This window comes from Lepidothrix coronata, unplaced genomic scaffold, assembly GCF_001604755.1.
Source record: "Lepidothrix coronata isolate B3197 unplaced genomic scaffold, Lepidothrix_coronata-1.0 Scaffold187, whole genome shotgun sequence".
NCBI classification, from domain to species: domain Eukaryota; kingdom Metazoa; phylum Chordata; class Aves; order Passeriformes; family Pipridae; genus Lepidothrix; species Lepidothrix coronata.
Genome location: NW_016690367.1, coordinates 1,833,797 through 1,849,392, shown reverse-complemented (window position 1 = coordinate 1,849,392; position 15,596 = coordinate 1,833,797).

Here is a 15,596-nt window from a genome sequence, read left to right as displayed (position 1 = left end):
CTCCCTCTTTTCCTGTCCCTCCAGGCCCTTGGAAATAGTCTGGCTCCATCTTTCTTGTCAGCTCCCTTCAGGCATTAGAAGGCTGTAATGATGTCACTCTAAAGTCTTCTCTTCTCCAGGCTGAATTCCATCGATTTTCCTTTCCTTTTTTTGGGACACTCCTCTCTTTGTGACTACTTACCACCTGTGTAGCAACACAGTCTTTATTATTTATGTTCTGTAGGACTTTAAAGGCCCACCTGAGGTGTGTTTGATGCTGTCTTGGTAGGACATCACACTGGGAGCAGGGACAGGCTGGGCCACCTGCTCGGGAATTGCCTTCCCTATGGACAGGTGGGATCCAGACCTCACCCCCACCTTCCTATGGGATCCAGCACAGCTCACCTGGGGCTAAATCCAACAGGGAATCCATTGTAAGGCAGCGTGCAAGGATTTTGTCCCAGTGATCCTTGTGGGTCCCTTCCAACTTGGCAGAGTCTGGGATTCTGTGATCCTAGGGGTGCACGTGAGTTGGTGAGGCCTGGGAGAAGTGGGGATAAAGAGGTTTTATTTGCCTGAGCACCCCTTCTTCTCCCCCCACCATCAGCCCTTTGCCTTGAGTCTGCAGAGCCATCCCAGTGGTTCCAGTCTGCCTCTTCCAGCCTGTGCTTTGGGAAAAGAACTGGAAATATCTCAATGGGAACAGAAGAAATCTTCACACTGAATGGCTGCAAACTGCTCTGTCTTGGAGAAGCTGTTCCTGCCCGGTTTCTGCCCTTGTGTGCTGGTGGCCTGTCCCACCCTGACACTCAGAGGTAACTGGGGCTCCATCCCAGCCAGCTCAGCAAGAGGATTTATCCTGAAGGATTAATACCTTTGTTCCACTTGGCAGCACACGCTGTTAATAAACCATATAAATCCGGAGAGCTGCGACTTTGAAGGTCTTAGAACTGAAAGAAAGGCCTTGTCAGTTTAGCTGCTTCCCCCCTTTTCCTCCCTCTACCCCATTCTATTACAGCCAAAATTAGGATGACAGGAGAAATGGCCTGAATCTATTGGGGTGACTGTCTCCTGAGCAGCAGCAGCACTGCTCCTGTCTGAGACTTCACGAGCATTGGAAAAATATTCTTACCACTGACAGTCACTTCAGCAGCCAGACTAAATCTTAAATAGTCCTGTCAAGGCTTCTTTTCCTTACGACAACTTTTCCTTTTGTCTCTTTACTTCTAATCAGCTTCCATGGAAGCCACTGTGGGGCCAGGACTGTGTGGGATCTGAAGTGCCACGTGCAGTCATTGCTTGGACACCTCCAGGGGTGGGGACTCCAAACCTCCCTGGGCAGCCCCTGCCAAGGCCTGACCACCCTTTCCGTGAGGAAATTCCTCCTGATGTCCAACCTGACCCTCCCCAGTGCATTTTGAGGCCGTTCCCTCTCCTCCTGTCCCTTGTTCCCTGGGAGCAGAGCCCGACCCCCCCTCGGCTCCCCCCTCCTGTCAGGGACTTGCAGAGCCAGAAGGTCCCCCCTGAGCCTCCTTTTCTCCAGGCTGAGCCCCCCCAGCTCCCTCAGCTGCTCCTGCTGCTCCAGCCCCTTCCCTGGACACCTCCAGCCCCTCCATGTCCTGCCCTGAGGAGCCCCAAACCACCCAGAGGAACAGAGGTGTGGTTTCCTTGGAGAAAATCAACGCCCCACCCTCTGTAAGAATTAATCTCTCTCTGTTGCCTCTGCAGGTATCGTTTCCTCAGGGCTGGTGAATCCCTACTCACAGTCTGTGATTCTGACATGAGATTGAATGTCAGTACCCAAAATTCCACGAACAATTCTGTGCCTAAATACACAGAAACACAGAAATCTCGTGGCTGGGTTATTCTGTAGGTAGAAGAAAAGCTGAGACCTCCCTGGGGTGGCCGAGCTGAAGGGAAGGGGTGGCTTGTCCATCTCTTCAAACTCTTTTCCTTCTGGCCTGTGTTTGGGATCCAACTGATGGAATTTATGTGTTCTGCCGCTCCCTTTAGCACATAAATACCATTTGCATCTGCCTTTGAAGTTTCACAAACTGGTTCCCTCTTGCTTTAAGTTTGGAACCAGGGGCCAACTGCACAAAATATCCTCAAAAATTGGGCTCAGTTGGGCTCTGGCTTCTCCTGCAGAGACAGTGATATCAGGGGGCTGAAACAGGAACCAAACACTAAAAAACTTCCATTTATTTCTTTATTTTATCCCAGGAACTTTATCCCGGCTCTGTAGCTCCTGTTCATCAGCCCTGCCAACAAACTGTGCTGTTCCTCTCCCCGAGTCACTACATTTTGTGGCAATTAGTCCCCCTGTGTTTCTCCTCCCTTTATATATAATCTCATTTTAATGTGCAAGTCACAGTTTTAATAAACTGGAGTACAAAGGATGAGCAATTACACAAATCTTTCATTTCACACTTGAAAAGCGTGATTTTTAAAGTTGTCAGCACAGGAAAACTAAAACCCACTTTCTTTGATTCAGTTCTCAGTGCAATTACCCAGTGTCTGCTGGGGGTTTAACTGTTGTAAATCCACACAGTGCCTTTGATTTTGAGTGTCTTCCACCACGGGAAAGTTTGGCTTCAAGGTGGATTGACTGCAACTTCCAAGATAAGAAAGGAGGTTGGAGTTTATCCACAGCCAGAATGAAAAGAGTGCTAGTCAGTGCCCTGCTTTTGTTCAGACCTGGGGGATTTTTATCCTCTCCGAGCATTTTGTTTACATGCTAATAAACAAATTTCTTGCCGAGATGTGGAGAAGAAATCATCCTCCAAAAGGTGGAAAGGTGAGAGGTGTGATTCTCTAGGACTCAATGATTTCTCTGGCTCTTCCCAAACTTGTAAAAGGAGTGGGGAAAATGCTCCTAAAGCAAAAGGATGAGGGAGGGACCGTCTTGGCTGTAGGTTCTGAGGGAGAGGGAGGGAGAGCTGAAGTGAAACGTCAGTGCAGGGGAGGGAGATCCCTCCTTTCTCATTCCATGACTGTGGAATACCAGGGGTAAATGAGGTGCCTTCCCCAGCTCCCACACTCTGGGGAACCACAAGCCCCAGTCCAAAGCAGGGCTGCTCCCCATCAGCTCTGAGGAACCATCAGTGCCGGGGAGATGCCTCCTGGTATGTTGGGAAATGAGAAATTTCCCAAAATCCGGGGTTTCAGAGCATGGTGTGGGGTCTCAAGATGTCCTTGTGGCAGAGTAAAATTTTTTTTAACCAGCAGCTGAGATTTTACCCTCTGCCTTCCACCCCTTGTGCGTCAGAGGCAAAGCAAACCTCAGTGTTTCTTTCCCAGTGCCTGCAAAGCCCTCGAGCCAATTTGCAGGAGCCCCTTTGACCCCTCCTGGAGCAGAATGAAGTGACAAACTGGGGGGAAAAAAGTCCTGGAGTGTTTATATAAAATGAATCATTTCTTATTACAAACGATCAGACAAAAAAACCTTAATCAGAATTGTTTGCTCCATAAGATAAACACTAAAAACTACTAGTAGTGTAGTATAAAATAGGATAGGATAGTGCACTATATTGAAACAGTGATATTTAAGGTGGTAAAAAAAAATTATTAATTATTTTTAGAAAAATTAATTATTATAGTTAATAACAAATAATAATTAGTTAGTATAATATTTTAAAAGTATTTATAATAATTAATTATAATTATCAATATGGGTCTGTCCTGCCACAGGCTCTTCTTGGAGGGTTTTTCTTCGGCTGGGATAAGTGCTGGAAAAAACTTCAGTGCCAACCTCTGAGGGGGAGCAGGTGGGGAGGAATGTGGTTGGTCCAACCAGCATTTCCCTGAGAGGCACATGAAACTATTTAGTGCAAGCCTCAGTTAAAAAGGAAATCGGCCAAATGGCTGCACTCACATTATCCCTCTGTAATAATATCGTGGCTGATCCTGCAATTTTCCACCCCTCCTTTTTTGTTTAAGTAAAAGATGCTGCTACAGAGGCATCATTTTCATAAAAGCCTTACAGGGAAAGGGAAAAAAGAAAAAAAACAAACCCACAGCCAAACCCAAAATCGCCTGCAGAACCTTTTGCATCCGCCCAAAGAAACAATATTTCAAATTATGCAAACGATTAGAACCGAATTCTGGATTAGGGGAAATTACAGCACAATGCAGAAAATTGGAGATGCTGCACTTGGTATGGAATTATAAAAAATAAGAGCATGGATACAGAATTATTAAAAGAAAAGAGGATGCTGCCTGGTGTTCAGGGCTTTTAATTTTCATACTACTCTGTTTCTTTTCTAGTTTTCTTTGCACTCTGTCCTTACTGAACCGTGGACACTTTTGGTCTGAGTGGGAATTTCTCGCACGTAAAAAATGTGTCCTAAATGAGTTGATGAGGAGTAGAAGCAGCATTAGACTGGCCTGATGTGTGTGGTGCTGCTCCAGACTCTCCATAAGCCAGGAATTCTTGGATATAAGCAGGAGCCAGTTTTTAGCAGAGCCCCACAGAGCCCCCAGTTTTGGGCCGTAGGTGGGTTGGATCCCTCCTGTTTTATCAGGTATGCAAAGGAAATGTGATGGCTCAGGACGAGAGGAAACAGCCCCAAGATTCTCCAAGGGAAAGTTGGATTAGATATTAGGAATATTTCTGCACAGAAAGAGTTGTAAGTCACGGAATCCCCATCCCTGGAAGTGTTCAAATGACACGTGGGTTTGGCACTGGAGGACGTGGCTGGTGCTGAACATGATCGATGGTTGGATTGATGATCTTAAAGGTCTCCTCCAACCTGAACAATTCGTTGTTTCCATGATTCTGTGGGTTTTTTTCTTCTTCTCCAAGTGGGGAATTTTGTGGCTCTGTTTGAGCCACGGAGTTGGATGCAGGTTTTAATTCCCTGTGCAGTCACAATGAAAGGAAAGGGCACACTGGCAGCAGCCACAGAGCTCCTGGAGCTGCACCTTCGCTCAACGCACCAAATGCTGCCTGACCTGCCATACAGGGACATACATCCCTTTTTTTTAATGCCTCCTGCTCCTGAGACTGGCCAAGCAAATACTCCCAAGATGTTCTGCAGAGCATCAGCTCCGGGTTTGTGGCCTTGGTGTTCCCAGGAAAGGGAACGGGGCAGAGATGAACCTTCCTGTGCCTCTGGTACCACATGGACACCTGGGATCGTTCTGGGTGTGTTGGCACCACACTCAGTCTTCTGATTTTGGTGATTAAGATGGATCAAACCTGTGAAAGAGAGGTCTGGGCACCATAAATCAAGGCTGGCCCATGTGCCCCAACTTCCTTTCCCCAGGCTGGAAGAGAATGGATTAAATCTCTAACATTTCAGCTGCTCTTTCTCCTCCCCTTCACTCCACCTCCTTAATTCCTGGATTTATGGCTGGCTGTGCTAACACAGATATACTCTGCTTTTTGAACTGTGCTGGGACTTGGATGACACTTAAATCAATATCATGTGGCAGTTTTATTTTCACAGCCTCAGACACAATCTGTCCATTGTTCTCCCGCTGTTTGGGGCTTAAATGAAGGCAAGAATTTATAGGTGCATCTTAGAAGTTCTGCTACCTTTAATCACACCAGATAAAGGAATTCCTGCCTTATGTAAAGCTGGAGTGTCATCTGGTTAATGAGAAGATACTTAGCAGATGGGAGCTGCATGAATCCTTCATTTAAATCACTGCATTCCCAGCCCTCGTTGGAAAAAGGGAACTGTGGACCAGCAACACAAATAAAGGCTGCCAAAAAGAAAGACAAAACCTCCTCCACCGGGTGCTCTCTGCCAGGATGAGGGTAATTTTTGTGGTCTGTAATGGAACAGGGTTATGTTTTATTGGTTACTTCTTTGCTGCCTTTCTTGGCACGTGGGGTGGGGGCACATCAGCTGCTGCAAAGATCGTGGTGCCAATCGCCCGCTCGACAAAGGAGCTTCAAAGATGTTGTTGGGGTTAAGGAGGGTGAGGGAACATTAAACCTGAGACCAAGAGATCTGCAGGTCAGCGGGAAAAATATCTTCATTGGGGAAATGTCCTTTATGCTGACAGGTCTCACAATCAGCCTCGTGCCCCTTGCTGGGATGGGAGCTGGGAGACCTTCCTTCCCTGGAGAATCCAACAAATGCTGAGGAGCTCAGCCTGTGGCAAACCCTCTCCTGGTGAAGAGCAATTCTGCTTTTGCCACTTTTCCATCTTCACTTTTTCTAACAAGCCAGAAGAAAGGCTGTTTACAAAACGTCAGGAGGAACAGCCAAATTCTGGTTCCCTTTCAAAGGGCTGCAAGTGAATTTGCAATATGCTGAAATGTTCTGATTACCATTTCCTTCCCTGCAATGAATGAAGATGGCTCAGGTGTACCAAAACCTGTGTTTCATCAAACACAGCTCTTAGAGCCATTCAAATGCTTCAGTATATCCAACAGCAGACCCACAGCTCCAAATAGGTTACGAAATACCTGAGGATAAGAAGTGTTCCAGCAGTGTGAGAGCACAACATAAACAGTCATTAGGGTGTATTCACTATTGTGCTGTCTGATCTCCAGATGAACCACTTTAAAAATACCGAGCCTGTCATCCTCCAGGAAATCAAAAGCTCATTTAAATCCCGGGATCCACGGGGAGCAGTTCAAACGCGAACAACTCCTGACAAGAAGAGCTCGCTCCTCCAGGTCGGAAATTCAGCATTGCAAACCTCCCCGAGAGCTGAGCCCACACAGCAGCCTGTGCTCTGTCTGACAAGTGATAATTAACTGCTGATAAGGTAATTTTAGTATTGATGCAAACTTGGTTTTCATTAAAAACTAATCAGCCTTTGCACGGGGTGGGATGGCCTCCTCCCAGCAGGAATGTTCCTGGTTCCGTGGTTCTGTGACACATTTACCTCCTGCTGAACATGAATCCTGGGGGTGGGGTTGTTGGGGTGTCCTGTGCAGGGCCAGGAGTTGGACTTGTTGATCCTGGTGGATCCTTTCCAGCTCAGCAGATTCTGTGATTTTACAGTCTTATGATTTTATGATCTTTCCCAGGAAGTTATGTTTTTGTTGCCTTCAGGGGCTTTGGATTGATGGATAAAATGCCCCAGGCAATGCTCCTGATAAAGAGGTGCTTTGTCAACTCTCCTACCTTTCAGTAAATGCATTTGGGGCACCCAAGGGAGTTCCCTGGAAGGCCCTTCCCTGTACAGGGGAGGTTTGGAGTTCCCTGGAAGGCCCTTCCCTGTACAGGGGAGGTTTGGAGTTCCCTGGAAGGCCCTTCCCTGTACAGGGGAGGTTTGGCTCTTTCCAAGAATGATCACGAACACTTTGGTTTAGAGTGGATGAGGATATAACATTCCTGAGCTTGTTTCAGAGAATTAAACCCACAGGATAGTGGGGGCAAAATAAGGAAATCAGCTGACTCCCCTCTTTGAGAGTCTGGGGTAAGGACAAGGTTAACTTTGGGTTCCAGAGAGGAAAACAGGCACCTCAAAGACCACTCTGAATGTTCACACAACCACACAGGTCATTAGCCTTCAATTCCAAAATCCCAGAATGTGCTGAGCTGGAAGGGACCCCCAAGGTCCATCCAGTCCAACCCTCAGCCCTGCACAGGCCCAGCCCCAAGATTCTCCTGGGCTGGAGCCTTCTCTGCTCTGCCTGCAGGTGGGATCAGTCAGTGAGGAGCTCTCTCATCTACTTCCTGACCCTTTGCCTGCTCATCACAGGTGTCCTGGACGTCAGAAACCACTGCCCTGCTCTTTGGAAGGACCAGAGGAAAATCCCAGACTGTCCAGCCCCTGCTGCTCCGAGCTGATGCTGCAGCTCATTCAAAAATAGAAAGTCAAATTACCTGAAACTGTGGTCGAGACCTGAAAAGAATCAGAGGCTCATTAACTTGCAGATTTCCCCACCAGACTCTGCTCCCACCCTCTGGGTCTCCAAACATGCAAGTGTTGCTATTACAAATTATGATTCTCTGAGGTTAATTTTTAATAAGGCGGTAAATGTATGTTATTTAAACAGCGGTTATTAAATCATGTTTGAGGTTTACAATATAATGGGTGATTATCTTCCCCAGAACAGTTCTAACAATGCAGCACCTTCTTGTCTTCAGTGATCCTTTGGTATTTGTTTAACCTGTAATAACATTCTTATTTAACTCATTTAAATGGGTGGAATTCAAGGTATCACAGCAAATTTCAAGGAAAACATCTCTGACTGATCTGAGCTTTTTCCATGCTGGTTAGAGCTGTCTTTGATGTCAATATGACTTGTCCCAAAGCTCTTGAGCTCCACCAGAGTCAATTCATCAGCTGTGCTCAGGCTCAGGACCTGTTAGATTTTAAGTCAGGCCCAAGGCAATGGAATCAAGCACTGTCTGTCCAAACCACCCGTTCTCTGGGCAGGAACTCATCACCAGCTGAAGGACTTTGGTGGAATGTAAAATTCTGAATATTTTGATGGAGCTCTGGTGATGGATCATCGTTCAGAGCCATCCCTGAGGGTGCAGCTGTGAAGCAGGAGAGGGAAGCAGTGGCAAAGCCCTTTTCCACGCCTGGCACAGAGCATCCACTGAACAAGTGGATGTATTTTCCCCTGTCCCACTTGTTTGTCCCGTGGTGACCCCATCAGAAGCTGTCAGCGAAACACGACATCTTAAACTTGCTGATGTGGGGTTGCTTTCTCAGTCTAAAGGGTTTTTTTCCCCCAAGAGCATCACTTTCCTGGATGATTTGGAACAGAATTTTCATTATGAGATCACTAAACCCCAGGGAATATGTTAATGTGGTTTCCCATGTAATCCAGTGTAATATCATTGGAAAGAATTGCATTTTTTCTTCAATTGAGGCAGCAAAGAGGAGCTCCTTCTTTCTCAGAATTAATATCCATCACTGAATTAATACTTCCCTTTCTATAATCCTGTATAAATGTCCCACAATGTGCATGATTGATGCAGGTACAGCCCCATTTGCTGTGAACAATGGGAGGGGTTTTTTGATCCTTCATACATTCATTTTGAAGAATTGGGGCTGCTGGAAGAATCTCAATCAGCTCTGAGATGAGCTCAGCCAACAACACTGAAGTTGTGGGTTTGGTCCCCATAAAGGTCATTTACTTAAGAGTTGGACTCAATGGTCCTGGTGGGTCCCTTCCAGCTTGAATACTCTGTGATTCTGTGAGTTCCCTCTCATTTGTTGAGCACTTTTAACTCTCAACACGATGTTTGACCTGCTTTTCTCCATATGAAGAAGAATTCTGGAGCTGATCTCTGTTTAAGGGTTCCCCCCCCCCCATTAGGACCATTTACTTAAGTGTTGGACTCGATGATCCTGGTGGGTCCCTTCCAGCTTGAATATTCTCTGATTCTGTGAGATTCCTCTCATTTGTTGAATGCTTGCAACTCTCAACACTATGTTTTTCTCAGTATAAACAAGTTTTTGGGTGCTTTTGTCTGTATAAACAAGCATTTGGGAGCTGAGCAGTGCCACGGCTCATTTCTGACCTCGCCGGACCCAGGGCTTGGTTTGGGGAAGCCCACTGGTGTTTTGCTGTCCAGCAAAAGACCTGGATCTCCAACCAGTGTCACCCAAGGACGTGCTCTCCTCCTGGAGCCTGTTGTGTGCTAAATTTAGGCCATTCCCCCACTCCTGTGGCTCTTGGGAGCCCAGGGATGGGAACTGAGCCCTCCCTGAGCTCTGAACAGCAGCTCGAGTGCCATCGATCTGGGAGAGAGAGCACACGCAGCCTCTGGCCATAAATACTGAGCTTCTTAGCTGGAAAGCACCCAAAAAAAGACTAAAAGGTTTCTTGAGCATCTTTTTTTGGTCCCAGAATTTCTCCTCCTCCTTCCTAAACTGCTTTATGTCTCCCCGATGCAAATCCTATCAATCCGCCGACTGTCTAAACCAACGTTCGGAATTTTCTCCTGTGTTGATTCATCCCTGCTGCTGTAGGAGCTCCAGCCATATATCAGGGAAGACTTCGTTGTGTCCTTGCTCTAAAAAAGCAGGAAAATATTTTACATTCCTCATAGTCTGTGGGAAACCCAGTTGGAATTGCAAGCCAGGGATGTTCACTTGGCAGATGGACTCGTGGCTGCACTGCCGTGTTTGAAACGTGCTCAAACTCCCCAGGTTGTCTCCTGTTGGCTGCTGGCTTCCCACTTAGGTGCCTTGGGACCAAAAGATGTGGAATTTGGTATTTAAGGATTGCTGAGCAGAAACAAAACTGCAGAAATCTAATTAGCAACAGGCAGAAATCTCCGGGAATTGCAGGGAGCTTGTTTGCTGGGAGCTGCTCCTCAAGGTGGAAAATAAAAGGAGCTTGGAGAGTGCCAAGGGGGAGGGGTTTCTAATTTTTCTAATGTTTCATTGTATTTTAAAGGAAAGCCTGGAATTCTGCAAATATGGGAAGAGGGGAAGGGATGTCAGGGTAAAGCCTTCCTGGTACAACCTCAGGTGAGACATGGAGACAAACCAGGTTGGTTGCAGAGGTGAAATGTGTCATCTCCTGACACGAGGTGGAGAGGAAAATACCTGTAGCTGTTTCAGACATGTTGAAAGACCAGCAAAACTTTCCTGAATGATATTTTTTCTTGTTTACTTTCTTGCTTCTCCCACCAAAGTCTCCGGAAAGGTTAAACCAGAGCACTTCCCGCAATCCCAGGATCCTCTGGAAAGTTCCAGCTGTGCAGGCGGAGGGCTGAGGATGCACAAAGCAGCCAGGAATCAATAACAAAAAGTTAATGAGAACTGAGAATATTTGGGATTGGAAATCCCAGCACGGGCTGCTTTGTGAGCAGCAATTAATTGTGTGGCCCTGGCCAAGCTGCCCCTGCAACAGGAATTTTTTCTGCTCCAAGATATAACTTGCCTGCTAAGCTTTCCAAGCCTTGCCACTGGCTAAGCCCCCTCAGCTTCCCCAAACTCTCCTGCCATAGGATTTACTATCAGGGAGAATTTTCCCTTTTTTCCATCCTCAGTTAATGTGCCTTCCAGAGTCAGACAGATCCCATACGGTCCTGCTTGGCCAGAAGGAAGTTTCTTCCTTGTATCCAAACAAAACATGAAATGAGGTCATTTAGAACACTCTATAAAAGTTGCAGAGTGACTTTTCAGAATGATGGGAATTCTATTGGAGAGCTGGGAATATATTTTTGGGTGGGGCATCCTCCCCTTTGCAGTGCTGGGCTGGGTTGTGACGTACCAATAGTAACAACATTCAGGGCACATTAATTGGAACTGTCCCTCCATCCCTTGGAAACAGTCTCTCTCCATCTTCCTTGTAGCTCCTTCAGGTCCTGGAAGGCCACAATGAGGTCACCCCAAAGCTTCTCTTCTCCAGGCTGAACAATCCCAGTTCTCCAGCCTTTCCTCCCAAGATGTCCTGACACAAGGTCGTGTCCCACCTCTGGGCAGGGCCTTTCTCCTGCTGGCTGTTGAGCTGGGCAGGTCCCTGCTGTGCCTTTGGGGTGTCTCTGCTCCACGACCCCTCAGTGAGACCGTCAGAGGATGGAGGGATCTTTATTCCAGCAAGAAAATAAAGGTGCCACTTTTCCATGGCAGATCAACCTCAGTGATTTTTGCATTTGGCAAATTATATGAAGGTCAATTTTAGAAGAAGAGTTTCTGTACCTTTGTCGTGTCACTGTGTGAATATTGATGCTGTTCCCCTGCAGAAGCCTCTGGATGCAAAATGCAGTTTGCTTTTGCAGGCTAGAACAGCCTCACTTTGCTTGTTTCTCTCCAAACAACATGACATTATAAGGGAAGAAAATTCACGCTCTGAACGGTGCCATGAACTAAAAAAAAAAAAATAAATATTATAAGATATCCTAAGGGAGAGTTTTGTTGCACTTTCCATCCTCTTCTCAGGACTATCCACAAAAATCCTCTATTTGAGGCCAGTTCTCTGTGACATCTTTTGAGTTTTGGTCCCTTTTTAAGAAGTCTTGGCAGGACTTATGCAAACATCTGGACTTCCTAAAAGACACAGCAGGAGATGTACTGGTTAGATTAGACAGTTCAGTCTCTTTTTAGCTGTCTCATCTTTATCCATATTTGTTTCTCAGGCCTCTGCTTTGGATCGAACCAGGGAGGAGAGGGGAGAGTGCAAAGCCCTGTCCTGGGATGGCAAGAAATTCAGGGGTATTTCCCTGGACATTAGGAATATCCTGCTTCTTTCCCTTGCAGAAGAGCTGGGAAAAATCTTTCTGTTGCTAACAAATGTGTCTGGATCCATCTGATAAATCCTCAGAATCTCCCTGGCTCCTGAGAATCCTTGGCCTGCTGCTGGTTTTCCTTGGGTCAGACGTTTCACGAGGTTGAGAGAGGAAGGAGATAACCACTGACAGCAGTGAGTGAGATGTGCAGGCAAGGAGAATGTGTTTTCTTTTTCTCCACCCTGTCAGAAATGATTGCCTTTCCTTGGATCAATCCAAGGTACTTCATAACCCACACAGAGGAGCTGGTTGGATTTATTTTCTCGCCTCGCTTGTTCAAGCCTGTTATTAATCCCTCGTCATTTCAGCTCGCTGGAAGAAAACATACCTTCCTAAAAGAGTTCTTAGGCTGCAAATAAATGCCTCATTAAGTTAAACATATTAACCTGGAACCAGTAGTTATGTCAAATAGACTAATGGATGCCATTATGGGAACACACTTTGGAACCTGCTGGAGCTCAGGTGGTGCTTTGGTCCCCTTTGAAACACTCTCATGCTCCTTCCTGGAGTGAGGGAGAGGTGAGGAAGGGAGAGCAGGAGCCAGCAATGCCTTCTTCACGTGTTATTCCCCACAGTGTAGCAGAAATCCGGGCAGATCTTTGCTGGAAGGAGATTTAGGCACCACAAGAACTTCCCCCAGGCAGTGAGAGCTACACAGTCTTCGTTGAGTGGTAGGGGACAACCACCTTGTCATTTGTTAAAGCAGTTTGGCTAGTTTTGCCCTTCCTAAAGCATAGAATAATCCTTAAAAAGGATATTCCCCACCAGCACAAATAGCTTCTTGCATTACACTCCCCATCCCTCCTCCCAGACATGCATTCAAACACCCAAGTGCTGTTCCCCTCTGGAATTCTGGTCCTGTCACCTCTGCAGGGGCACAGAATGCACAGGCCACATTTTAGCTGCTTTTCTGCCAGGAAATACAGGGGAGAAATCCAGAGTGTTCTCGGGTCATGCTTTTTATGAGAAGATATTGTTTATAAGAAATGATCCACAGCTGAGCTCATATGAGAAAAGAAGGGAATTAAACAGTAAGGAGAGAAGTGAAACAACCTCCTTCCATAATTAATTGCTCCTGTTCTTGTAGATGATGGCAGGAGACAGTTGAAAACTGTCATGCTTTATTTTCTGTGTATCATGTTGTCATCAGAGCAAGCCCTATTTATATTTCTATGAAGTTTGACTCAGACAATATGTACTGGATGTGGTTCATATGCAACAAGAACAACAACCAAACCACCTCAAAGCTGCCCAAAACCTTGGGAAACCAGTGTTCCCATCCCTGGAAGCGTCCAAAGTCAGGTTGGATGGGGCTTGAAGCAACCTGGGCTAGTGGAAGGTGTCCCTGCCCGTGGCAGGAGCCTGGATGGAACTGGATGAGCTTTTAAGGCTCTTTTCAACCCAAACCATTCCGTGATTCTATGAACCACTCAGTGGAAGGTCTGGGAACTCACTGAAAATACTCAGATTTACCAGTGTAAAAGACTTCCTGGGTACTGGTCCTGTGCAAGGCCAGGAGCTGGACTCGGTGATCCTTGTGGGTCCCTTCCAACTCGGCATATTCTGCAATTCTGTCGTTGTTTCCCTGCTTCTGTACAGCTGAGAATGCCTCTCTTGACACAGATTTGCTCCCTCAGGTGGGAAGAGCTACATGCCTTAAACACAGCTGGAAATATTTTTAGGAGTTCAAGGAGCAAATACAAACCCCAGAGGCCAGGGACATCCCATGTGTCCTTGGCTACAATCCTGAATGACTTAGGAAGCCGGCTGAAGAGCAGGGAAAAGAGCTGGGATACAAGCCCGGGAGGGGCTGGTACACACAGGAACGTGCCTTCCCTGGGCTGGTGTTCCACATTAACATTCCAGACCACAGCTCCTGCAGCCCATCTTCCCTCCCCGACACCCAGCACTGCTCTGAACCCACCATCTGATTGGAATGCAGCTCAGAAAGCCTCCTGTAATTCACCCAAATCAAGAGACAAGTAGCCAAGAGGGGAGGCAGAGAGTGACAGCCCCAGTCTCATACTAAAGAGATATTGTCCTTAGAGGTATTTAATTGAAGGCTTCTCCAAAATATGCTTGAAACTTAATGCATTAACGAGCTGCACACAGGAAAAATGCAAAGCTGGGAGCTGGTGCAAGGACGTGGAGCATTTAAACTGCAAGGGGGAGTGATAATCTTCACTTTCCCTTCGTGACAGAGGGGGTGACCCCATAAATTAACAGTGGAGTGGGTTCTGACACGCTCTTAACAAGGTCCCTAAAAATAAGCAAGGGGCCACAAGGCACTTTGTGGCCCCTCCAAGGGGTTCAGACTCTGATCATCCCTCTGCAGAGCTTGTCTTGCACTCAGAAGGGCTCATTAACATGCTTTGCTCTTCCGAGTCTCCACAGGAGCGAATCGACAGAGCCACTTGTCTGAACAAGCTCCTGGCATTCCCTGAGAACCTGGGTAATTGGACAGTGGTGGTGCCACACGTGCCTGGCTCAGCCCAGGGTCACCCCCCTGCCACTCCTGGCTCCTCAGCACTGCCCTGGGTCACACAGGCAGCGGGAGCTGGGAGGGGACCCTGGAGCCATGAAAACCTGGCTGGAAGTCAAGGACAAATTGGTGTTGATTTATTGGCTGAGTCTCTGAGCAGTGGGCCAGAAAGCCAAGCCTGCTGTTTCCAGGGGCATTTTCCCTCTGGATCATTCGTGGAGGGGGCTGAGCAGAAAGGCTGGGAGGGTTTGGAGCAGACGGTGGGGTTCAGGCTGACCCAGCTGTAGGGGCAGGGGCAGTGGAACCTCCTGTGCCAATCGTGTTCCCAAATGGGAGTTTTCTCTCTCAGCACGGAGCAGAGAGACCCACCTGGATCTCCAGACAGCCCTTGGAGGTGTCACTGCTGCTCTTGTCACCCAGAGAGGGCTCTTCTCTGGTGTGGACCCCGACTGAAGTGGCCGTGGGGTTAAACCAGCTCATCTCCAGAGTGGTGGCTGGATCCGAACTGTGGGCTGGGAAAGGGGCCTGACATTCCATGATCCTGAACTGGGCCAGGCCCAGGAGCCCAGAACTGCTCTGGGGCTGTGACTGCACCACAGCGGGGCCAGACCCACCCCTGGTGCCCTCTGGGTGCCATCTGGTGCCATCACTTCCATCCACCCTTCTAGGGCTCTAAACTGACAGTACCAGGCTCCTGGTCCATTTGCAGCCACCCAGGGGTGCCCACAGGGGTGACAGGAGCCCTGTTAGCCTCAGTGCACAGAGGAGAACAGCTTTTTGTCCCTCTTTAGGCATCTCCCACTGCCAGAAGGCCCAGAGCAGCCATTCCAGCAGCCGGAGATGGGCTGGGAGAAGGGATGTCCAGGAGTTTTTTTGGCTGTCTCTCCTTCCGCCTCGGTTGCAAACCAGTCTTTCCCCGAGCTGTGGAACAGACAGAGGGACCTGGGGGAGCTCCTGAAGCGGCAGAACGT